This window comes from Podarcis vaucheri (assembly GCF_965113315.1).
Source record: "Podarcis vaucheri genome assembly, chromosome: 10".
Classification (NCBI taxonomy): domain Eukaryota; kingdom Metazoa; phylum Chordata; class Lepidosauria; order Squamata; family Lacertidae; genus Podarcis; species Podarcis vaucheri.
This window is the reverse complement of record NC_138748.1, coordinates 42,718,634-42,744,827: the sequence shown is the minus strand read 5'-3', so window position 1 is coordinate 42,744,827 and position 26,194 is coordinate 42,718,634. Positions and strand designations below refer to the sequence as shown.

General features: G+C 43.7%; 1 protein-coding gene across 11 annotated transcripts in view; it reads right to left on the bottom strand.

Annotated features, from left to right (window-relative positions):
- TCF20 (transcription factor 20) overlaps nucleotides 1–26,194 on the bottom strand; it is a 198,012-nt gene that overhangs the window by 134,941 nt on the left and 36,877 nt on the right. Inside the window, exon 1 of one of the 11 annotated variants that reach the window (XM_082239978.1) lies at nucleotides 14,229–14,249. The exons of 8 other annotated variants lie outside the window; for them this stretch is intronic. The gene's annotated coding sequence lies outside the window, so the exon portion shown is untranslated. Of the gene's footprint in view, nucleotides 1–13,808; nucleotides 13,929–14,228; nucleotides 14,250–26,194 lie in introns of those variants that run through there. 2 more of the 11 variants (XM_082239977.1, XM_082239982.1) reach the window with 2 other exon arrangements.

Sequence of the window (26,194 nt, the reverse complement as noted above, 5' to 3'; positions counted from 1 at the left end):
ACTGGTGTGAATATGAGCAAATTCTATCCCATTACAGAGAGCAGGGAATTGGTAGAAGTGAACCCTCCCAGAAGTGAAGACCTTATCATCCCTTCTGGATATGACACAGAAGAATTTTCAAAAGAGCTATAGTGTGCATTTCCCTTTTTATTTTATTTTTTAAAAAAGTGAGATGAATGAAGAAGTATTTCTGTTTTGCCTATGGAGGTCTCTGACTTGCCATGTCTTGGTTGTACAACCAAAGAAAAAATGACATTTAACTGATCAATCAAAGTGAGAGGACATCATGGGTGATAGAAATTTGCCAACATTCAAACTTCAGAGATCTACTAATTCCCATTATACTTCAGTGTTGAGTGGCACTCATTGGACCACTGCCTTTTTATCAATATCCACAAAAACCAAGAAGATAATAGCATCACAATCTAGTTTTGATGTATTCATATATGAGACTATTTATTTTGCTCGTGACATGACTCTCAGGAGACAAGCAAATCTCCGGAAAACTGGGAGTCTCCTGAAAGTATTGCAATGGCTGGAAACAACAACTAATCAGCATGGTGGTAATGTTAGAAATTTCAGAAACAAAAGTCTAGGTTTAAAATAAGTACTTCTACCTTCAATAGGCTTATACGGTACCTTCCAATAAAGATCGGAAGATTAAATCATAAAGGTTATGGTTTTTAAATATCTAGTTGTGGGAACAGAAAGCCTACTATCCAAATTTACATAGTAAACTATCGGCTGTGTGATTTCTGTTCATCTACATGTTCCAAAGTTCCCCAAACTATTCAGAATTCTGTGTCCGAACACACACACTACATTCCCATACACCAGTGTGGTGCAGTGGTTAAGAGCGGTGGACTCATAATCTGGTGAACAGAGTTCGCGTCTCCGCTCCTCCACATGCAGCTGCTGGGTGATCTTGGGCTAGTCACACTTCTCTGAGGTCTCTCAGCCTTACTTCACAGAATGTTTGTTGTGGGAGAGGAAGGGAAAGGAGATTGTTAGCCGCTTTGAGACTCCTGAAGGGGAGTGATAAAGCAGGATATCAAATCCAAACTCCTCTTCTTCTCTTCTACATATATATGAGAATAGTGCTGTGCAATTATTTCACTCGTTTTCCTGTTCAAAACCTTCCAACAGTTTGTAGTAAAACAGCATTTGACTTAAATAACTTTCTTCCAGATAGAAGATGGTATATGCGCGCATGCGTGCGCGCGCGCACACACACACACACACACACACTGTTCCAGCACAGCACTAGATCACCCAAATATTGCTGCTCCCAGATGGCTGGATTGCCTCCAAGCCCCAAGGGCATTACTGACTGCTAAGGCCTCCAGCAGCTGTCCTCTTATAGCATAGTAATGACTCTCATATTATCAAACAGTATTTTTTATTAGCATAAATTCCCCACCAGTTACTGAGCAACTGAATTCCTTGTGGCTTTGATATACAGGAATATTTCATCCAGTCTCAGAATCTGCAAAAGCATTATCCACCCAACAAATCTTCACCTTACACAAAGAACTAAGGAGCAACAACACGCCATGATTGCCCCCTCTGTATGATTAAAGGATCTATTTACGGTATTTATTTTTATTTACCTGTTTGTTTAGGAAATTTTTAAATCCCCACTTTTCCACTCTGAACAACATGCTCAAGGTGGCTCATAGCAAATTAAAAATACTTACTTAAAAACAACAACCTCAAAACAATAAAGAAGTTATAATCAACAAAAACATACACCAAAGGAAGCAAAAAGGCCATATTAAATCAAGTGGTAGGGAACCCATAGTCCTCCAGATGTTGCTTGAATCCAACTCTCATCAGCCCCGGTTACCTTCTCCAATAATCCAACAACATATGCAGAGTCACAGGTTCCCCACCACTGCACTAAAGGGAAGCCAAAGGCTAACAAAACTTAAAAGTTCTTCAGTCAACAACTCAAGACCAAAGGAGCGAGGCTAAGCAGACCACTAGGGAGAGGAGTTCTACATCCTTGGCACCACTTCTGAGCACACTCTTTTCCACAAACATGAAATGGGGGACTAAATGATCCTCAGCGTTCCTTCCAACTTTGTGATTCTGTGTACAAAAGAGAGAGGAAGTTACACAAAATAGCTTATCCCACTAAGGGATCGAAGGATTGCATGAGATGAGAGAGTCCTTTAAGTATACAGGTCCCAACTTCTTTAGGGTTTTAAAGGTGAATTGTGCCTCGATTCAACACTTTGAATTAGGATGGTCAGTTGTGCAGTGTCAAAAAGGAGGGTTTGCATCATCAGATAAAGAGGACAAAAGAAAACAGCAATTTGCACATGATTTATATTTATAGACACAAGAAATAATTACCAAAATTTAAATAAAAATATATGTAATATAATTTACCACATTGGGGAAGTGACTAGAGTTGCTGCAAACTGCCAGGTAGAAATGTTCTTTCTTGTGCTCAGGTCCTGTTTGCAGGTTTCCCACAGGCATCGGTTGGCCATGGTGAGAACAGGCCGCTGGACGAGATGGACCACTGGACTGATCCAGCTGGCTCTTCCTGTGTTCTTAAGGCATCAGGTGACTTGGTGCATCTGCTCCACCTGCTGACCAGGTGGTGCTAACTGTGGATGGGCAGCTTCAAGGTTCCTGCTCTCCTTTTTCATGCTTCCTTACCTTTAAAGCAGACTCAAGCTGGAAAGCCCTCCAAGAGAATACACCTTCAAAGAGAGGACTGCCTTCTGACGGTCCTTCAGAACAGACTGACAGCCAATGAAGTCAATATAAAAATGGAGTAACATCCTTGGAAAAAAATATAGCTCCAGTCAGCACTTTCGCAGCTGGATTTCATAGCAGCTGAAGTTGCCAAAATCTCTTCAAAGGAAGTTCCATATGGAGTACATTACACTAATCTGATCTTCATGTAACCAAGGCATATGAGGTAAGGCCAGTGTCAACTACAGAGTGAGCCTTCTCAGTGGCCATGTCCTGTTTATGGAATCTCCTCCCTCCCCAGGGAGGTCAATCTGCCAGCATCACTGTTATCCTTTTGATGACAGTCAAAATCATTTCTATTCTCCCAGCTTTCCTAAGTTTATATAGTTTTAGCTTCTGCTGTGGTTTTCATTTTTTATTGCATCTTCTTCTTTTCTTCTGTTGTATTTGTATTTAAATCACCCTGGAAACATGACTGAATAGCAGCATATGTGCTTTAAAAATAAGTTTGTGCCTAACTATGCCCAGGTCTGCTTCCTCCAGAAATCTGCACAGTCAGTATACCAGCCTAAGTTCCTGGCCACTGCTTCAGCCTAGGGAACTGGAAGGAAAGCTTGGAGCAGAAGCACAACCAAGCTGCAAACTTCTTCTTTTTAAAATTGAGGGTTTTGAAAAAGTTAGACAAAGATCAACAAACCAGGAGAACCATTTTAACGAGCAAGATGTAAGGGGGCAGGTCGCAGCAGTAGTGCATAAAAGAAAACAATTAAGACAATAGTCTATGGCAGTGTGGCTAACCTTCGGTCTTCCAGATGTTGTTGGGCCACAACTCACACCATCCCCAATCGCTATAGTCCAACAACATCTGGAGGGTTACAGGTTAGCTTCTCTGGTCATCTTTCCCCAATGCAAATCTGGTTTTTCAAGGCAGAGAACAATCCCATGCACAACAACATGGATTTTTGTGTGTGGGAGGAATCAGCTATGGAAGGCACCAAGAACAAAGACAGCTGCACAGACTGATAGCGTTCCTGCTTGATTTTTTTGTTTAGCAATGGGGGAGGGGGATTCATGCTCAATAAACATTACTTGCAAAAACATTCGTGCTGCAGCTAGCTGGAACAGACTGAGCAATGCTACCAATCTGTGCAGCTTTCTTTGTTCCCGGTTTGCAAATCCATCCAAAACAGGCTATATTACGACCACTGAGTTGGCAGCTCTACTGTCTAAGAGTACTTATACATTGTTTGGATTAAGCTTCCATTTGTTTTGCAGTCCCTTAATGATCTCAGAATGCCACAGTCTCTCTACAATGACATGGAAAGAGAAGTAAGTTGAGTCATTCCTGGGCAATCCCTCCCAGAGACTTCATGGGGGGACAGACACTGCATGGAGAGACTGCATCCCAGAGACTGCATGGAGGACAAGAGTCCCTCATGACACTGTAAGCCAATGGTCAAGATGGTAAGCAGAAGTCCCCCAGCACCAGCTACTTACAGCTACTCTCTGGAAGGATCAGAGACACCATAAAATGATGCCCACAGCCAAGTGGTCCAGAAGCATAGTACAATAGATGGTTATGCAAGCTGCTGAGAGGTCCCTCAAAACCTACAGGGATATAACTACCTCTGTCCAGTTCCTGAAATCAATTAACTACTAGGGTGCTACCAGGCCATCTCAGTCTCCAATCCGGGCAATAACTTGGATTAAGATGGATTTAGAAAATCTAGCATCTGGAAAAACTTAACATGGGTTAGAACCACATCTTTAAGGACCGTGCCCCAACAGTGAATACTGGAAATGGGCTAGAACTTACCCAATATGGTAGATTCCAATAAGGTTTTCTCAGCAGTTTAACTATTGCTCCACCTGTCCGAGAGACATTTGTCATCCTCAAGCCAGCCCACATCTGGCTGCCTAAATCAATGGACAAGATGGAAGCACACAGCTTGCCAGCTTCATCCTCCAAGAATTATGTCCACTTTTAAGGCTGTACAACTGAATGGTATCTCTAACAAGCTGGCAAGCAGTTACCAGATGTCTAAACAAACAGTCCTGCTTTTTGTTGTTTTTGATAATGGGCAACAAAATTATCTTCTCCTTGTCCTCTACCTATCATTGCACCATTCTAAGGAATTCTTTATAAATGCTTCTTATTTTTACTTCTTTAGAACCCAAATGCTCCAAAATGTGAAAATCCAGTGTGAAATCACTTACATAGGCTTTTAAAAAACTAGCAAACACCAACACGGATACCCCTCTGTTCAACAATTCCACATTCTTTTATGAGCCTTTTCTTTTTCTTTTCTTTTGAAAAACATGTCCTTTGGAGGTGGCTGGATCCTTAACTCTTTTATTTGAAGGCTGCATAGCACCCCTGACATTTTTGGGGGTGTTCGTTTTCATTTTTCAAATCAAAACAAGCTACACTCCTACAGCAAAGCTACCTCCCTGCCGTTGCACAGAACTCAATGCCGCTAGTGGAAGTACCGATATATCACTAATGCAAAGGTGTGGGAGGGTGGGGAGGTTGTCGTAAAGGACAGCTCTATGACTTGCATCTAATCCTGGTTTCTGACCCTGTAAAAGCAGAAGAAGATGACAGCAATATTTTGAAGGGAAGTTCCATCCACAGTTGACAAGAAAGGAACTGTGATGTGTGGTACTGTAAGGAGATCATGCGGGATTGACAGCAATGTTCTGCACATTTCAGAGATGGAGTCTCTCTCTCTCTCTCATGCTGCCAAGCTGACAGTTTTGCCTGCCTGCAATTCCCTTTCCCGGATAAGAAAAAAAAGAATGAGACTATTTCTCAATTTCTCTTCATTTCTTTGCTCCTGGGCATTGGAAATCAGAACAAAATGAAAGACGTATTATGAGGGGGCTGGAAGAAATAAACGTCTAGAGAATTATTGCGGTGGGGGGAAGAAAGGAGGGGATGGGAGAAAGAACAGGATGATGCAGAGGCTTTAAAAACAATATGCAAATAAGGCACAGCAAAATCATTTGTTATTGACAAAAGCCCAAAAGACTGAGCCAAAGGGAGTAAAAACTGTTCCCTCCCATACTGGGTGAAAAGAATACATGGATTGGAGATAAAGAAAGTAGGGAGGAGGCTCCCCACCTTTCTGATTCCCACCCACCCTCAGAGCCCACATTTCCACATGCCCCTGACTTAATCCATCATTCGCAGCCCAATCCTATGCATATATACTCAGAAATAAGTCCCATTGAGTCAAATAGGCCTTAACCCTAAGTAAGTTTGTATAGGATTGCAACCTCAGGCTGGGACTTGCTTCTGAATAAACATGAACCAAATTGTAGCATTAGAGATGCACTGAAGAGAATGAGAGTAGTACAACTGCGCGGTAGCAAAATATTAATTCCTATCCACAACCATTAGTATGCGGTTGAAAGGCAACTCTGAAAACAAGCCCCCAATAACATTTATTTTATTTATTTATTTATTTATTTATTTATTTATTTATTTATTTATTTATTTATTTATTTATTTATTTTTAAAAGGGTAAGCTGACTTAGACTATCAGCAATAGTGGCTGTTCATAGCTTTTCCAAACTATAACTACTTTTCTGCTCGACCCAGGATTATCAACATGATAAACAGTGTATGGGTCAAGGGGCACAATTAAAGCCCCCTTCCATGCTGTGAGTCGTATTGCCAAGTTGTGTGGCTTGTGCTGGATTCTCCTACTGCTCCCAGGCTTTCCCAGCAATGGCCATGAAAAGAATCCAGAGCTATGTCTCACTAATTTTGCCCTAGCTCACTGCAGACGGTACAGTCAACAAACACTGAGGGCTCATTCACACTGGTGCCACCTTCCCCCCCCCCCAAAGCCTGCTGTTTACAGCTGAATCAGAACCAACACCACTCTTTCTTTTTGCAGATTGATGTTTGTTCTGATTCAGTTGTAAATAGCCGTGGGATAAACGAAAAACTGCTCAAACCCAAGATTAGAATGCACAGAACAAACAGAAAACTCTCAGACCCATGCATGTGACAAGCGCAGTGTGGATGAGTCCTCAGTCCCTGAACGCTGTCTGGTGCCCTAAGGGTGAGTGCCCATCTTGGCTATCAAATTGTTCTCACAAAATACACCTTCCTGAGGTAGCCAAAATTCTTACACAGTCTTCTGGCAGATTTCTTTGAGCCATGTGCCTACCAGTCATCAAAATGCACATTATCCCTACCAACATAAATTCCTTCTTCAACAAGCAGTCATTGGAGAAAAAGTAATTTGGATTGGGCTCATGGTATGGAGGGGTGGGGAGGGATTTCTCTTTGCCCCTGCACTGATTATCCTCTGGGGCTAATAGTAGTGCTCCACAGGGGCTGATCTGGATTGGGTTCACACAGTGTGAACAGAAAGAGTTAAGACTTCCTCCTCCGTGTTCCCAATCCCAATCACCACGCACGCGTGTATTTTTTTTAAGAGACTAAAAATATTTGGGGATTGTAATATGGAACTCAAATGTAACAGCGAATCACTTAATCAGAAGATATTTTGTTCATCATCTAAGTAATGACAGGATTCCTCCAACTGTTCACAACAGGTAATCAAAAATCTCTCTGCTGGGGGAAGGGGGTTTAATGAAATGACAGAGCTTCTTTATTCCATTGCACATGTTATAGTTGTGAAGATTTTCCCATGTTTCTTTAAAATCTCGAAACCATTCTTTCTTGCTCTTCTCTCAGTGGCCCTTAAAAGTACCTGTTAAACCCGGCATCCCCAAACTCGGCCCTCCAGCTGTTTTGGGACTACAACTCCCATCATCCCTAGCTAACAGGACCAGTGGTCAGGGATGATGGGAGCTGTAGTCCAACATCATCTGGAGGGACACAGTTTTCCCATCCCTGGGATAAAAACTTAACCAAATGATGTACTAGCCAGCTACTGAGTAGAAAGCTTGGAACCCAAGTAATATCTGGAAGATGGCGGTGCAATATGGCCTCCTCCCTATTATGTCACCATTGCTGGAGGGCAAATTTGGGGATAAATAAATAAATAAATAAATTTTTATTTATATCCCGCCCTCCCCAGCCGAAGCCGGGCTCAGGGCGGCTAACAACAATAAAACAGTACAAAAGTACAACATAAACAACATTCTAAAATCATTCATTATAAAAATTAATTAATTCAAGCCACTAGCAACCATTGGGCCAGAGCTCTGCGAAGATTGCCGAGGGAGGGAGTCAGGCTGTGCCCTGGCCAAAGGCCTGGTGGAACAGCTCTGTCTTGCAGGCCCTGCGGAAGGATGTCAAGTCCCGCAGGGCCCTGGTCTCTTGTGACAGAGTGTTCCACCAGATCGGAGCCACAGCCGAAAAAGTCCTGGCTCTAGTTGAGGCCAGCCTAACTTCTCTGTGGCCTGGGACCTTCAAGATGTTTTTATTTGAAGACCGTAGGTTTCTCTGTGGGGCATACCAGGAGAGGCGGTCCCGTAGGTACGAGGGTCCTAGGCCATATAGGGCTTTAAAGGTTAAAACCAGCACCTTAAACCTGATCCTGTACTCCACCGGGAGCCAGTGCAGCTGGTATAGCACCGGGTGAATGTGATCTCGCAGCGAAGACCTCGTAAGGAGTCTCGCTGCAGCATTCTGCACCCGCTGGAGTTTCTGGGTCAGTCTCAAGGGCAGCCCCACGTAGAGCGAGTTACAATAATCCAGTCTGGAGGTGACCGTCGCGTGGATCACAGTGGCTAGGTCAGGGCGAGAGAGGTAAGGAGCCAACTGCTTAGCTTGGCGGAGATGGAAAAATGCCGCCTTTGTTATAGCTGCAATCTGCGCCTCCATGGAAAGGGAGGTGTCGAAGATTACACCCAAACTCTTAACGGACGGTGCTGGCACTAATTGCACCCCCGCAAGAGATGGGAGTTGCCCCCCCAATCCCATATTGCCCCGTCCCAGCCACAGGACCTCTGTCTTCGAAGGATTTAGCTTCAACCGGCTCCCACGTAACCATCCAGCCACAGCTTCCAAACATCTGGTCAGTGTGTCTGGGGCCGAGTCAGGATGGCCATCCATCAACAGATAGAGTTGGGTGTCATCGGCATACTGATGACAACCCAGCCCAAAACTCCGAACAAGCTGGGCGAGGGGGCGCATAAAGATGTTGAAAAGCATCGGGGAGAGTATCGCGCCCTGAGGTACTCCACACACCAAGGAGTGGCGCGATGACAATTCCCCCCCAAGCGCCACCCTCTGTCCCCGACCAGAGAGAAACGAGCGCAGCCATTGAAGGACTGTGCCCTGGATCCCCACGTCGGTAAGGCGGTGGTCCAAAAGTTCGTGATCGACCATGTCGAAAGCTGCTGATAGATCTAGAAGAATCAGCAGCCCCGACCCGCCTCGATCCAGCTGTCTACGAAGGTCATCTGTTAGGGCGACCAGAGCCGTCTCGGTCCCATGACCAGCGCGGAAGCCGGACTGGAATGGATCCAGAGCCAATGTTTCATCCAGAAACCCACCAAGCTGTTCAGCAACCGCTCTCTCAATCACCTTACCCAGGAACGGAAGATTCGAAACCGGGCGGTAATTGGATAGATCTAAAGGATCTAATGATGTTTTCTTTAAGAGCGGGCGCACCACTGCCTCCTTCAGTTCCCCTGGGAATGTCCCCGTGCCAAGGGACAAATTGATGATATCCCCCAGGAGGGCCCGCACCTCGTCTGGACACGCTCTAATCAGCCAAGACGGGCACGGGTCGAGAGGACAAGTGGTGGGCTTTCCAGCTCGGAGGAGTCTGTCCACATCGGCTGGGGATATCTGGTCGAAGTGGTCCAATACTGGACCCGAGGACAGTCGAGGGGCCTCCAGTTCCTTTATTGTATCCAAATTGGCAGGGAGGTCATGGCGGAGCGACAAGACCTTCTCCGCAAAAAAGCTCGCAAATGCCTCACAGCCGTGTGTCAATTTATTATTTAAATTTGGCTGTCCCTCAAGGGACGTTAAAGACCTGATTATGCTAAATAATTGCGCTGGGCGAGAGCTAGCGGATGCAATGGAGGCCGAGAAGTATGACTTCTTAGCAGCCTTCACCACCATCTCGTAGGTTTTCATAAAAGCCCTATAAGATGCCTGTGTTAGACCTAAACTGGCCCACTGACCAGCAATAAGTCCGATATGTGTTTCTCTGTCACAGCAGCTGTAGCTGGCACAGCAAAAATATAGTACTCTCTCTCCCAAACCACCTTCCACTGACTGGCCCAAGTGGAAATTTTACAGTTACTCTTCCCAACCGTGTGTGTGTGTGTGTCTGTGTGTCTGTGTGCAACTCAGGAAAACACTTTGTGCATCTATTAAATCTTTTACCACAATATATTTGTTAGACTTTAAGATGCCACAAAACTCCTTGTTGTTTTTGCCGCAGCAAACTAACAACAACAATAATACAGCAACCCAAATAGTAAACAGCCTTTCTGTCTCTGGTACACAAAGTCACATTTTTTGACAGAAGGTGAAGGTTCTCTTCTGGTAATTTGCTTGAACAAGCCATTTAAAGTTTTTGTCTCTCTTTCTGTGCCCTAACTTCTCAACAAGAAGGCGGGGTGGGAATATGTACAACTCAAATCGTCATCATCAATTGTCTTAACAACAATCTCAAGTCAAGTGTGCCAATGCAACTTTGATAATATTTCTTTCTACATACCACAGGTCTCTCAACTCCCAGCTAATACACCTATTTCTTCTTTTAATCTGTTTGTTTTATCTAACCTTTTCCCACACACAGTCAGGCACGGGTTAATTAATTTATTCAACAGTGGTACCTCGGGTTAAGTACTTAATTCCGTTCTTAACCTGAAACTGTTCTTAATCTGAAGTACCACTTTAACTAATGGGGCCTCCTGTTGCCACTGCACCGCCGGAGCACGATTTCTGTTCTCATCCTGAAGCAAAGTTCTTAACCCGAGGTAATATTTCTGGGTTAGCGGGGGCTGTAACCTGAAGCATATGTAACCTGAAGCGTATGTAACCCGAGGTACCACTGTATTTAGCAACATTTATATACCACTCAATTGTAAATAGAACTTCTAAGTCGTTTACAAAAAATAAACAAGAAAATTGTCAACAAACCATAAGTGTACAATGGAAACCTATAAATGTCTACTCATAAGTAAGTCCCAATGAGTTCAATGAGGCATACTCCCAAGTAAGACAGAAGAGAACTGCAGTCTTGATTTTAATAAGACTTTTATGTGTAAAATTCTAAAAGAAAGATATTGCCGCCTGTTGCTGAGTAAAACTACCACAACAGAAACCACCAGAATTTTTCCCCACTTTAATGTTTTAAAAAGAAGAATATATTAATATGTTAGAATTAGAATATAAGCAGTAAGAGCAATGGAAGCTGGTGAAATAAAGGGCAGTTGAACAGGTAGGTTTGCCTTAGCTCTTTAGAGAAGTGATGCCTATTATTGAGGAACCAGACACTCCAGTTGACCAAGTATTTTGAGGGCATCTGTCTGTATGATTTCTCAGTTGTCTTTAGGTAGACAATTGAGTTTTGTGCTGGATCCTGTGCACTGATCAGCCCAGCAAACCACTCTAAAAGGAAGCCAGTTGCAGAGTTTCCAAAACTTCTCACAGCAAAGAAATGAAGCAGAACACTTGGCATTTCCAAGGTTCTTCTTTATATGGGGACAAATTACAGTGGTACCTCAGGTTACATACGCTTCAGATTACAGACTCCGCTAACCCAGAAATAGTGCTTCAGGTTAAGAATTTTGCTTCAGGATGAGAACAGAAATCGTGCTCCGACAGCGCAGCGGCAGCAGGAGGCCCCATTAGCTAAAGTGGTGCTTCAGGTTAAGAACAGTTTCAGGTTAAGTACCGACCTCTGGAACGAATTAAGTACTTAACCTGAGGTACCACTGTATTTAGAATCCCAGGGCCATTTAGGAGATAATGTTGTACTGTACTCATGTATAAAAACTCAGTTACTTCAAAATGGATGTCACGAGCATCTATCTTGTACTTGGGACTAGGAACAGAAATAAAATTATCTCATAAGTGGTGGTCCTGGGGATTAATCAAGAAGAAAAAGGAGAAAAAAATGGTAACCCTACTTGTACCCTGCAAATGCACAACTCAAAACATATTGTTAGACTACATAGCAACAGCAGGATTGTCAACTTATTTTTACTGGCTCTGCTCATGTGAGTTTAAGAGCAACCTGCTGTGCAAAAAATAAACTTGCTTTAATCTATAGCTTCATGGCATCCTGGCAAATTGATGAACTTCATTTTCAGCATCCACACACTGAAAAGTAAAGCTTTGTTACAAATGAAAATATGCCAAATATTTTGAGTGTTCCCCCCTTGTAAAGGGACTCTGAATAAACTGATAGATGCTGCAACCTGTGCTTTAAGGAGTAAATCCCCTTGACCACAGTGGGACTTACTTAGATGGATGCCAGCTGATAAACACAGAAGCTCAGGCTGGATGTTTTTTGCACCACTGGCAAAGCTTCACCTGTTTACTTTTTGTATATCAGACTGCTGTTAAATGTATAGGAGAAAATGGAAGGGGAATCGATATACCCGTATTTTTCGCTCTATAAAACGCACCAGACCACAAGACGCACCTAGTTTTGGGAGGAGGAAAACAAGAAAAAAAAATATTCTGAATCTCAGAAGCCAGAACAGCAAGAGGGTTCGCTGCACAGTGAAAGCAGCAATCCCTCTCCTGTTCTGGATTCTGGGATAGCTGCGCAGCCTGCATTCGCTCCATAAGATGCACACACATTTCCCCTTACTTTTTAGGAGGGAAAAAGTGAGTCTTATAGAGCAAAAAATACGGTATCTACCATTGGCTTCACTTTTATTGTGACCCCTGGCTCCACCTACCATTCACTGCCTCTCCCTCCACCCCACCAAGTCCAATGAGAAGTGGTCAACAGTATTAATAGTGGCTTACCTCGTAAGTTTGCTGTAATGATTCTAAACGTATGTGAGGCAGTATGAGCATATAATATTATAGATTATACAGGATTCACTAGGTATTATTTTCACGATACAGACAAATTACATTTGTCTTGGAAAGTAATTTATTGAATTGAACTGACCAAAGGCCATGGCAGTTACAAATATAAAACAGGAACAACAATCCATATTAACTGACAATACCAAATTATGAACAAAACAAATTATAATCTAAACCACAGTTATTTTGATCTTCACCTTTCTGAGGCAGAATAATGGTGCAATTTCTGTGATCCAATAACCCTGTAGGAGAGATCATGGATTCTAAGCACCCTAGAAATGTAAGATGCTGGTTACTGAGAGGAAATTAGTGAAATGAAAGATCTTGTGAAAATAATGATCCACCTTGTCACTATCTGCAGAACACACAGGAGAATAGCAGACAAGTCTAGGTACACACATACACATGTATTTCTGGCATAATTTCTAGTTAGAATCTCTCTTCCATTCACAAACATAAACCTCTGACCCAGGATCTGGGAAAAATAAAAGACAAACCCTGGAAGTTGTTTAACCATTCTATGCTCATTTTGACTTCAATTATCCACAGAGAAACAGGACTGAAAAGAAGAAAAAGAACAGGAATGGAAGCCCTGTCAGATCAGCTGTCTGGAAGGGAATCACTCAGGCCTCATTCCACAGGGGAAAGGCAGGCATTCAAAGCTAGAGCTACAATTTTCCTGGCTGACTAGATACTCATTTCAGCCAAGGAAGGAACAGCACCTGTTCCAAGTGCCTGTTTTCAGAGAGTGCCAGGCGGTTGTGAAAAGACAGGGAATAGCCTGAACTCTGCCCAAATTCCTGCATTGTGTTAGCAATGTGGAATCTAATCTTTTCTTGGAATCCACCTATCTGTGGACCTTTTAGTCTCAGGAAAGGCTGCCAAAGCCAGGTCCCTGTGTATCCAGCCTTTGTTTATATCTTAACCAGTTCTCTGTCCCATCGCTAAAAAGCAGCGGCACATTTGCCACACACTCACAAATCCCCTTCCGGACAAACGGTGAGCCTGTAAGGGACCAAAAGGGGGAAGGGACTACAAACTTCCCCGTCTGTGATTCCCTAGAGATCAAGAGTTCAGACAGGCAGTGAGAGTGTCATCATACCTGTATTTATGAATAAAGAACTCCAAGAGCCAGAGCTGTCATATCTGCATCCTTCCTCTGCATGTAGAAACAGGGGAGGAGGAAAGGGGAGGGGGAGGAGCGACTAGCTTTAACTGGATTGTACCGGCAGCAGCTCCATCACAATTCAATCTGTCAAGGACTGTACCAAGAAATGTGTTTCTTCAAGATTTAGACAAAAGAGAAAGGGGGGGGGGAGAGAGAGGGGGGGGGAGAGAAACGCTTCCCAACCCAGAAATTGCAATCGCTCCCATACTGAGCAACCTGGGCTAAAGGCAAAACTTGCATGCAAGTGAAAACAGGCCCCTGCATGCACAAAAGACTCGGGCCTGAGGGAGACAGGAGATTTCGTAGGAAGGGGTTAAGTATGCGAAGAGCATGGAAGGGCTGGGGTGAAATTACCTGGATGAAAGCGCCAAGGGGGGAAAAAGAAAAGGAGAATTATTCCTTTCTGGTTACCCTGAAAACCCATATAATGAAGGTGCTGCGAGTGTAATTACTCTGGCTTGTTTGGCATGGCAGGGCATCGCGCTGCCACGGGGCCAATTTCCTCTCTTCTTCTCCCAATTAGCATGCCAAGTAGTCCAAACAGCTCACTGGGCACTGATTGGAGAAGTGGACTAGCAGCCAAATACCCCTTCGTCCAATCAGAAGGCAGCAAGCGCTCTGCTTCAACGCTTCGGCTCCTTCCTTCATTTTATGTCCTTCCGCCGCTATCATTCTCTCCTCTCCTCAGGAGACTCTAAAGGGAGTGATAAAAACCGCGAATCTTCCCTTCCCTTCCCCAGCTGGTCTCATTCACAGCTCCTGGCAGCCCCGGTTTCCTCAAGGGACCCACTAATGAAGACGGCCAACGTTAATCTCTCTCCCCCCTTTCCCCTGATGGGTCGATTTATACTTCCACAGAGAGTCCTGGCTCCCAGCCAGAGGGCTCAGCACATTCTTCTTATTCAGAGAGAGAGAGAGATGGGGAAAGACGTGTTCTCTCTCTCTCTCTCTCTCTCTCTCTCACACACACACACACACACACACACACACACACACACACTTCCAAATGCACATTGAGACAGTAGATTTCGGAAAACGCCTAAAGGGGACATTACAAAGCCAGAGAGGTGTTGAGTAGCACCTTTACATTTCTAAACAGCCCCTTTTATCCCCAAAGAGCTTTGCAGAGATCTGGGGGGCTACAAGGAGACAGCGGCTCTCCGCCTGCCACCCGCATTACACATACAAAGCTGGGAGGGCTGGAGATTATCAAGGGCTGGAATAAAAAACGGGAAATTCAGACAGGGAGAGAGAAGTACTCTTCCAAACTGGAACCCAGCCAAGACAAAGGGCTTCAGTGCATTGTAGTCTCAAGCTGCATGCTCAAGATCACCTGTTAATCCTGACGAGGTTCCCTTCGGGGGACTTTCCCCATCTTTTGCACATAAAATGAGGAGTGGCAGAGGACAGGCGCTTTTCACGTTTCCAATTCGTGGGCTTAATGCTGATACAGTATGTGATTCTTGAGAACAGAGTCAAGGGTTTCTAATTATTCTAGATTGACTACTCTGAAGTAAAAGGGTTCATTCCCCCCCCCTTTCATTTTGACAGGTTGGAAATAATGCAGGGGAGCTTCAAAGAGTCCAGAAGACAAATGTTTCAAGGCTCAAAGATCTAGTATGTGTAACCTACAGAAAGAAGATTAACACATTTATAACCTTAATAAACAGCAACGTGGGTTTAAGGATCACCGAAATCACCACGATTTAAGGCTGCTTCACACAATATGTTCTTTAGGTGTACACAAAGAAATTTTAAGTGTACACCTAAAAATGTGATGTGTGGGCAGGACAAACACATGTTTGAAAATGTGTGTACTGTATTATTATATAGACATGCTAATCACAAAGCCACAATTGACTGAAGCTCCCAGCTAAATTAAAAAGGTAAAGGGACCCCTGACCATTAGGTCCAGTCGTGGCCGACTATGGGGTTGCAGCGCTCATCTCGCTTTATTGGCTGAGGGAGCCGGCGCACAGCGATGGCAAACTCAGGTAATACACTAAAAGGCCTTTATTTCCAAGTAATTGTGAGGACAGGGCTGTAAGAAAAGTCATCCCAAAATACTGTTCTGTCATACCACTCCATTTGTAGGTGGCAAAACTGGAAGCATTTTACCTGATTTATGGGGGAAGGAGGAGAAAGGATGAAATGTAAGTCTGAGGCAAAACTCACCACCCTCAGCCAGAGCTCCTCTTAGCAGTGGACACTGACTCTCTCCCAACCCCAATTTTCCCCTTCTCCCAAGATTTGACAGGGCTGTTTAACCTCTCATCCTCTCCTGGTAACAGACAATTAAGGGTGGGCTAAAGTATGAATTTAATTTTTTTTAAAAAACTGATTAATTAATCAAAACAGTATATTTATGGGAAGTTAAACCAAAGAAGCAAAATTCTGAACAGCTTTGGCTACCTTTTATTCTTTATATGAAGCAGAACTATAAAACAGACATTAACGCAAATACAGCATTTGCTTTACAGGTACAGAACAAATTCTCCCATTCTTACGAAGGCTATTATTATAGGTATTTAGTGATAATTATGATAAACTGAATATTAGGGGGGAAATTCTGTAGTAATTATTGGTTATGGTTAAAATAAATATTTTCTACAGTGGTGCCCCGCAAGACGAATGCCTCGCAAGACAGAAAACTCGCTAGACGAAAGAGTTTTCCGTTTTGGAGGTGCTTCGCAAAACGAATTTCCTATGGGCTTGCTTCGCAAGACGACAATGTCTTGCGAGTTCCTGCTGTTTTTTTCCCCTTTCCCCCCCTTTTTCTAAGCCCCTAAGCCGCTTATCAGCTGATCCGATAAGCCGATAAGCCGCTAAAAGCCGCTAATAGCGCTAATCCGCTAATCCATCAATGGGCTTGTTTCGCAAGACGAAAAAACCGCTAGACGAAGAGAATCACAGAACGGATTATTTTTGTCTTGCGAGGCACCACTGTACTTTGATCATGGATTATGATGTGTATGTATATAGAGAGATAAAATTGTTCCTATTGGTTATTGTTCTGAAACTGTTGTATTATTGATTACAGATAATGTATTTGTTGAATCAGCATACACTTTGTTTATTTATAATTTAACGATCACAAGGGTGGTCAACCTTTTTTGCCAATATGGAGCACCTCTTAATTTTGAGGTAATACGATTCTAGTGCCTGCTACAGCGCATTTGCCATGAATTGGTCTTGCTTTGCCTCTGATCTACTATACCAGGGACCAGGAAGCATAAGTGAGAAAGGCATGAGTCAGTATAAGGGACACAGGCCTGAATGCAGACCTGAATTCAAGCCAGAATTAGGCCCACAGGATCCCATACTGTGCCACAAATTCCTGCTGCCTATGCTGCTTGTGATACCAAACTGCTCTACAGTGGTACCTCTGGTTGCAAACGGGATCCGTTCCGGAGGCCCGTTCACAACATGAGCAGAATGCAACCAGCGTCTATGCGTGCATGGGTCGTGATTCGCCGCTTCTGCGCATGACGTCATTTTGAGCGTCTGCACATGCGTGAGCGGCTAAACCCGGAAGTAACCCTTTCCGGTACTTCCGGGTCGCCATGGGACGCAACCTGAAAACGCTCAACCTGAAGCAAATGTAACATGAGGTATGACTGTAGGTTGGGCACCTATGAAATATAACATATCACTACTTCAGCTTAAAATTTTGACTATGTTACATCGTTAGATACCTTTTAGCTCTGTGTGGACACTGATGACCAGTTTACCATATAGAAAATGTGAGAAAATTTGCCCATATATAGTGCTATAATACAGAAGCCCATGGCTGGTTTTGTACTTGTTCTTTGGTTGTTGTTGCTCCACCCCTAGTTACTGATTTTTTCTGTTGCTATGGAGTGAAGATGTTAGTTCTACTTATCCCTCCATGCATTGCTGCAGTATTTTCTCACTATTTCATGGTTCTTTACGTAGGTAGTTCATTCTGTTTTCCCTCTGTTAAAAGTTAACGTACACAGATAACATTTTGTTTGCATTAGTGTCCAATTATATGTCATGTTTTCATTAAAATATTTTCCTGTCTTGATAGGAGAGTGGGAATCATTCTTTTTCAATACACCTTTGAAAGAAAGCCCCCAGGTTCTCTAATCAATACCATTGCTTACCTGCCTTTGAATGTATGGAAGAGCGTAAAATAAGCTGTAAGGTGCATAAATGGTAGCATAAATGGTATTATATCCAACAATTTTCTATACTTATTGGGGATGTGGGTTTACTGTAATTTTTGTTCCTGGTTTTTTCCCTTGCTTGTTTTGTACATATTCAAAAATGTGTATGAATGATTTCAAACTACTATGTTTTTCAGATTACTGTACTTTATAGTTAATTACATTTGTTTGTGAATACAAATCCAGAGCTTGTTAAGGTAGGAGAAGTGCTACTATTGAGGCCTAGAAACATACACTCCAACTGTCCCAAATTAGCCGGGAAAGCCACAGTTGGGTGCTATTAATCATAGCCATTCCAAATCCAGTTTCTGTACATAACCTATGGTCGCCCTCCCAGACCCACTGAAAGAGGCAGTTATTAAACCACTTCGTAAAAAGACATCTTTAGACCCGGCCAATATGGTCAACTATCGCCCAGTCTCAAATCTACCATTCTTGGGCAAGGTGATTGAGTGGGTGATTGCTGAACAACTCCAGGCATGCCTGGAGGATGCGGACCATTTGGGCCCCTTCCAGTAAGGATTCAGGCCTCATCATGGGACTGAAACTGCCTTGGTCACGCTGGTCGATGATCTCTGGTGGGCTAGGGACAAAGGTGAAAGCTGTTTCCTAGTTCTGCTGGCTCTCTCAGCGGTCTTTGACATCATCCACCATGACATCCTTCTGGACCGTCTAGAGGGGCTGGGAGCTGGGGGCACTGTTATACAGTGGTTCTGCTCCTTCCTCCTGGGCCATGTTCAGAAAGTGGTGTTGGGGGATGAGTGTTCAGACCTCTGGGCTCTCACTTGTGGGGTGCCTCAGGGTTCCATCCTCTCCACCATGCTTTTTAACATCTACATGAAGCTGCTGGGAGAGATCATTGGGAGTTTGGGCTGGGTGTTCATCAGTATGCAGATGATACCCAGTTCTACTTCTCTTTTAAATTGGAACCAGTGAAGGCAGTGAAGGTCCTGTGTGAGTGCCTGGAGGCAGTTGGAGGATGGATGTTGACACTGATGGAGGTTGACACTGAATCATGACAAGACAGAAGTACTGTTTCCGGGGGACAGGGGGCGGGTGGGTGTGGAGGACTCCCTGGTCCTGAATGGGGTAACTGTGCCCCTGAAGGACCAGGTGCGCAGCCTGGGAGTCATTTTGGACTCACAGCTGTCCATGGAGGCACAAGCCTGGAGAAGAGGAGGTTAAGGGGTGATATGATAGCCATGTTCAAATATATAAAAGGATGTCACATAGAGGAGGGAGAAAGGTTGTTTTCTGCTGCTCCAGAGAAGCGGACACGGAGCAATGGATCCAAACTACAAGAAAGAAGATTCCACCTAAACATTAGGAAGAACTTCCTGACAGTAAGAGCTGTTCGACAGTGGAATTTGCTGCCAAGGAGTGTGGTGGAGTCTCCTTCTTTGGAGGTCTTTAAGCAGAGGCTTGACAACCATATGTCAGGAGTGCTCTGATGGTGTTTCCTGCTTGGCAGGGGGTTGGACTCGATGGCCCTTGTGGTCTCTTCCAACTCTATGATTCTATGATTCTAAATCAATTCTGTGTCCAGGGCAGCTGTCTACCAACTCCATCTGGTATGCCGGCTGAGACCATACCTGCCCGTGGAGTGTCTTGCCAGAGTGGTACATGCTCTGGTTATCTCCCGCTTGGACTACTTCAATGTGCTCTACATGGGGCTACCTTTGAAGGTGACCCGGAAACTAAAACTAATCCAGAATGCGGCAGCTAGACTGGTGACTGGGAGTGGCCACCGAGACCACATAACACCGGTCTTGAAAGACCTACATTGGCTCCCAGTACGTTTCTGAGCACAATTTAAAGTGTTGCTGCTAAACGGCCTTGGCCCAGTATACCTGAAGGAGCGTCTCCACCCCCATCATTCTGCCTGGACACTGAGGTCCAGCGCCAAGGGCCTTCTGGCAGTTCCCTCACTACAAGAAGTGAAGTTACAGAGAACAAGGCAAATGGCCTTCTCAGTAGTGGCGCTCGCCCTGTGGAACGCCCTCCCATCAGATGTCAAAGAAATAAACAACTATCGGCAGCCCTATTTAGGAAAGTTTTTAATGTTTGAAGTTTTATTCTGTTTTTAGTGTTCTGTTGCAAGCCACCCCAGAGTAGCTGAGGAAATCCAGCTGGATGGAGGGGGAGGGGTACAAATAAATTAGTAGTAGTAGTAGTAGTAGTGGTAGCAGCAGCAGTAGCAGCAGCAGCAGCAGTAGTACTTGTATGCTGTCCTTCCTATGCATCTTATTGCTCCTGGTTGTTTTATAACTGGTGAAAACAATAAAAATAAAATCAAACGAAAACAATAAAAACAGTACAAACCAATAAAATACAGACCGGCAGAGCATATAAAAAATCATGTAAAAATGAGGGGTTGCCACATAAAAAATTATCCACCCAGAAGGTCAAGTGCCTTTTGAAATCAAAAAGTATTGACGAGGTGGCAAAACAAATTAGAGAGGGCAGGATGAGAATGCTCAGAAGGTAAAATGATCCATAATCTTGGTACAGTGAGGTGGAGGGCCCTTTCTCAGGACTCAACCTTTTGTCCCTTGGCCATGGGCAAGACATGGGGAAGATGGAGCAGGGCCGGCTGTTATGGGAGGAGACAGACCCTGACTATCATCCTGGACACAAACCATGTAGGCTTATGCAGTGGAATCCAGCTGGTGTTTTTGTTTTTAAGTGACACATGCCTGCTTTGGTCCCATCCCCCCCACCTTAAAACAAGAGACTCTCAGAATTGATGCCATTTTGGTTTGCAGCAGCAGCTGCAGCTAATGAGCAGGGAAGTCTGAAGGCAGAGGGAAGGGCAACAGAGGAAGAAACAGTGTCTCTAGCTTCATTGCAGCAACAGTGGAGAGTAAAAGACTTCTTGTTTGTTTGTTTGTTTGTTTGTTTGTTTGTTTGTTTGTTGCAGACAAGGAGACTGAGGTAGCTAATGTCTTATCATTTCTGGTGGAGGGGGATCTTTTTTTCAGCTTTTTGCCTGGCTGCTGAGCAAGTATTAATAGCAAACGGAGAGAAACTTGAAGAAAGATATTGGATGTGATTGGAAGATATAAACTCCTTCGCCTGCTCCAGGGCAGAAAAAAACACACAAACTTCTCCAAGCCTCTTCTCTTGTCAAGAGGCCATACTATTCCCCCCTCCTGCATCCACTGGTGACTGCAAACCACCCTCATCGCCACCACAAAAAATATAAAACAATTTAAAACATACACTCTCCTTCTGTTTTGTTTCATGCTTGCTTGCCAGACAGAGTATCTACTTTAGGGGGGGGGTGTTTTGTTTTGTTTTCTGCTTTGCAGATGCAAACTTCCTCCCCGCCTCCCACCCACAATAGAAAAGAATATCAAACTTCACCTACCTGAGAGTTAAATCACACTGAAAACATAATGGGACCTAGTTCTGAGCATATATGCAAAGGATAATGACACATTTTGTTGGAGGAGTAAGATGAGAATTACTCCCCCACTCCCAGTTGTTGAAAAAAAACACACACAATTGCACTGCCACTTAAGTTATAGCACCTGTTATAGAAGCATGCTCTCTCTTCCCAATATGTGCAGGCTTTGTTACAAGTAAAGCAAAGGCTTCGTTAGAAGTAAAGACACTTTGCACATGCCCAGATGCACTCTTGTTTCAACGTAACATGGCCCAAGATTCTGAGTTGGTGTCTTTTTGTCCACATAAAGATAAGCACTCAAGAGACTTAGCATAACTGATTGCAGTACACTGGTACCTCGAGTTACATACGCTTCAAGTTACATACGCTTCTGGTTACAGACTCTGCTAACCCAGAAATATTACCTCAGGTTAAGAACTTTGCTTCAGGATGAGAACAGAAATCACACAGTCGCGGCGCGGCAGCATCAGGAGGCCCCATTAGCTAAAGTGGTGCTTCAGGTTAAGAACAGTTTCAGGTTACGAACAGACCTCCAGCATGTATTAAGTTCTTAACCCGAGGTACCACTGTATTAGCAACAGTGGCAGCTGGTAATTTCCACAGAGCTCGTAGTAGCTTCCCTTCTCTGGCAGCTAGATCTACACATGGCTATCAGCAGCTGTCCTTCCATATTAGGACAATTAGCCAAGTCCCCTACACAACACACAGCATGTCTTCCCCACTAACCTGCCACTCCCACAGCTGCCTTCTTCCTCTCTCCTTCTTGCTGTTCTGCACCACCTGCCTCCATGCCATGGGTGTAGCCAGGGGCAGGGGGCAGCCCCCCCTCATCAAGTAAAACAAAAGAAATCCAATTATGTCGGGTTTGCCCCCCAAAAAAGTCCTGTCCCTTCCCCAACAAAAATCCTGGCTATGCTCATGCTCCACACTGTTCAGTTGCTACTTCTCTCCCTGTGTCACTGCCATCAGCCAGCACTACGACAACAGAAGAACGGAAGAGGAGGGGACAGATTGGTGAATTTGACCTTGCAGTCCTGAAGGCTTTCCCTATTCTTGGGAAAATATCAACAGACTGTCTAATGACTAACATCTTTGTCTTTTGCTTCCCATCAAGCTAAGGGCCCCATAGTAAAAGACAGCGATGCATACCGAAAAGCCATGACCTCCAACCTTTTTGAATTGCCTGTACGGATAACATTTAAAAGTAGAAATAAAGAAGTTGTTTTGCTTCTGCCCTGTACAGAGTCGCAAACAATAGTAGGATTGACATCTGCTTTGTATGCAGTAGGAATTTTTGCATTTGCTGTTTCTACACCAGCAAAAAGACCGATGACGGCATTAGTGGAAAAACGTAAGGTGCACCCTTGTTGGAGATGACCAAAGACCAGCCTAGCCCAGGATCCTGTTCTCACAGTGACCAGGCGCATGCCTATGATACGGCTGCAAGCCAAGACTTGGACAATAGTGCTCTCTCCACTTGTGCTTCCCACAACTGGTATTCCAAGGCTTATTACTGTCTCTGAGAGTGGAAGGAGTACACAGACATCATGGCTAGCAGCATCTTCCATGAATTTGCCTAATCCTCTTTCAAATCCATCCAAGTTGCTTGCCATTACTACATCTCCTGGGAGCTATTTCCATAGTTTAACTGTGCACTATGTGAAAAAGTGCCCCGTATAAAATGAATTTATGTTTTTATAAGTTGTATACCGTATGAGAAATCCTTTGAGACTAAGATTGCAGGTCACTCCTCCTTTGACACATGGAAAATGCTGCTTCCTGTTGCTCTGGGTGCTTCTATGTTCATGTACCTGAATCACCCATGATAACAAAAACCACTCTGCTAACTGGGTCAGTAAATAAACAGTTTCTGCAGAGCGACAGGGGAGCACAAAATACAAGCTTTATTCCTACCAGACTTCTGCTGCAGCTTTTTCATTCCACCTCAACAGAAACAAAGTCAGTTTGCAGGGTGCAATGTGACTGTGAGGGAAACGGTCTTATCTTATTCTGTCTATTATTCTTAGCATTTCTCTTCACCAAAGTACAGGCATTTTTGTATTGTCACTCCTGCTAGAGCCAAAAGGTTAAGCTTTCAGAGAGAGAACATTGTTGCTCTGAAATACGTATGGGGAGCCATTCACAACCAGCTCTTTGATCATTATTCTATTTCAGTTTGCAGTTTCCTGACACACATGGTACTGTGGGAGTCTTGGGAATTGCACCCGTACCCCCTTTTCCTAGTTCATACTTTAGACATCAAATCTAAACATTAAAATTGATTATTCTGATTCGAAATGTAATTCAAATGTTTTTTGATTGATTTTTCTAATACTCCTGGCTTACAAGATCACTAGCTACACAAGAAATAGTTTTGCTCATATAAAAGAAGGTTTTAGATCCGGGGTGATAACCTGTTTAGATTCTAGATACTATCACTACAGATGTGCTAGTTTTGCATTTTGCTTTCAAGAATAAAGTCATTGATCTCAACGCCAACTCCACTGCTTCCCACAACCAGTATATAAATGAAGGTCACTGGGCACATAACTATATGTCTCTAGCTCTGTGCACACAAATAACTCACAAGTTTGGTGAAAAGAACTATGGGCAAAGGGCACTTTTCACACAATGGGAAACTTGGCACAAACAACCTCTTTCCAGAACATTTCTAGAAATCTGAACATATTGCCAATGCTTCACTTCCTGGAACCCTTACAGGCACCATGTCTTGATATTGAGACACAAACACCCCTCAAACACTTCACAGGACCCCTCAAGTCACTATTACAATTATGGGTGCCCAGACAGAGCTGTATAACACAGAGGACGACTGCTGCAACTGCCTTCAAGTTTGCCATTTGTGAATACTCTATTTCTTGTCTGACGTGAATCGAGCTTTCCCCCCTCAACAGTTATGAGCAGTATCTCCCATGCAACCTCCAAGGGGGAAAATATAGGTACTCACTAGATTAACAGATTGGGGGCATTGCAGCATCATTTTGCATGTTATGTGTGTTGTGATGCAGTGTGTGTGTTGGGGCTGAGTTAACTGGCTCCCTCCATGTGTGGACAGCATGTGGGTGTCACATCAGCACAGTCCCTGATTGGTGGGCTTTGGAGGGATGCTGGGGGGCGTGTCTTCCCTCTTTATGACATTTGGGGGTTTTCTGTGTTCTTCCTCACCAGGGATACAACAGCCATTTCAAAGGAATAGCAATGGTATATCTCCCCACCCCATGTCATTAGATCTGTCCAAGTTGGACAAGTTGCCATGTTATTTTGTGGGGTAGGGGAGGTTTCAAACATGCCTTTTTTTCTTTTTTTTTTGTTCTCTACCTTCCCCACCGCACCCAAAATAAACATTTTCCTTTGCTTAAAGTTATCCATTTTGCTGTGCTGTTCACAAGTTCTGGCCAGCCACCAGTCTAGTACAGTTCTTAGTATTATCCTTTAGTGAATTAGACAGTGAAGGAGTGGAACTCCATTATTTAACAAAAATAGGGTGCACAGAACTCATGTCAGTTTGATTTTTTTCTTTTCTTTTATAAGAGACTGGCCAGAAACAAGTCAGAATTATATATACATATACTGTATGTAAGGACTTAAGGATGTTGAGGGAAGCAACAAGAAGACGATGCAGCAGTGGAGGAGGGACACATTACCATGGCAACAGAAGAGAGAGGGATTGTTTTAGCAAAATTAATTTCTATGCACAAGATTCATCTAGAGGCAAAGCCGCCCCTCAAAAGGTAGGCCTGAACAGTAGTTTTGCAAATAATAGGTTTCAAGATCTATACAAGATATCAAGTGCAATTGACTTTTTAAACTCCTAAGCTAAGCTACCCTTCTCCTGGTTCTCTCCGCCCCCCCCCCCCCAATCTTCACAATGCACAAAGCCCAACAATACAAGAAGACTGGTTAATTTCAAGGAAACATTATTGAATCAGAAACATTTCAGCAATTGAGCATTACAGACCAAGTTTACCACTGAATAGCCATGAGCCACCCTCAGCAAGGGCTTGTTCAATGGCCTGGGGCACCTGAGAGCTTATTTGGTGGTGTTATCCTGATCCAAAAAACCTTGTTTACATTGGCATGGAATTCTGGTAGGATTTAGTCATGCCGCATTGCATTATTCTCTCTCACGCTACTCTGTGTATGTATGTGCAGTGAATTGTAAATTCCACCCACTTCAGAATGCTCAATATCACGATTGTGCTGCCATTTATTTCAGCGCTACTGTTTACTTTGCCAAAAATCCAGGGTGTTTTTTTTTACCTTTGAGATATTGGCTTGTAAAGAGACAGAATTTCTCTCTCAATAAGGTGTCCCATTTACCAAGAAGAAGAAAAAGATATTAATTTCAAAACTGGAGACATTTTGCACAATACTTCTATCCCATAGTTTACAGCAGCTTTTGCAAATAAGATCATATGCATACAGTTAATCCACTGCCATGCTGCAAATAAACTGGTGTTATTAAGGCATTACATACTCCACACATCCGAAAAACCCCAGTGGTTCGATGCAGGTAATAAGACACTGTGCAGCGGAGAGTAAAGCAGGCTACCATGGGATATCCTGTCATGGTCACCAAAACAGGAAAGTGTTTCCAAAGGTCGACACAGTGGAAAAATTGATGAAAAATCACTAACAACTTTGAAATTGGCTTTAAACTGAAATGGTAAGATGATTTTAAGGAAATGAAAAGACAAAAG